The sequence below is a fragment of the Nannobrachium achirus genome (assembly GCF_963921795.1).
Source record: "Nannobrachium achirus genome assembly, chromosome: 19".
Taxonomy (NCBI): Eukaryota; Metazoa; Chordata; class Actinopteri; order Myctophiformes; family Myctophidae; genus Nannobrachium; species Nannobrachium achirus.
This window is the reverse complement of record NC_137826.1, coordinates 39,982,833-39,983,485: the sequence shown is the minus strand read 5'-3', so window position 1 is coordinate 39,983,485 and position 653 is coordinate 39,982,833.

Here is a 653-nt window from a genome sequence, read left to right as displayed (position 1 = left end):
ATAGCCTGTATACGTTTATATGGTGCACACGGAAAACACGCAAATCCATTGTCTCATGTTGGGCTTAAAGGAGTAGAGTAGTTCACCCCCAAAATGACTTTTTTTCTATTGATTTTTCAATAGAAAAAAGTCATTTTGGGGGTGAACTACTCCTTTAAATGAATTCACTGATACCCAGACATTCCATCTCACCAGGGTTCACTTTGACATGTTATGGATTCATTTTACCACTTGTTACGTTTCATAAAAGCATCTGGGAACAATACAGTCAGCAAACTGGCAACCTGTGCTAATTACAGTGCAATGACTGTTGCTAATGAGTGTTGGCACTGTTCTCTAAGCTGCCATCCCAATCAACGTGCACTCGGATATGAATGATTCCATGCCATTGAACAATGACCCCAGAAACATTCAACTTCAATTACCCTTTTAAGATCCTCCTCTTTTTATTCTCATGAAGTTCAGCATTCAGAATCATTAGATAAAGCATACTGTAATGCTGAGTGTGATGTCGAAAATTGAAATGGTTATATATATATATATATATATATATATATATATATATATATATATATATATATATATATATATATATATATATATATAGTTTTAACCCAGTTAGCTTTTGATATAGTCTTACAATCATCAAAATG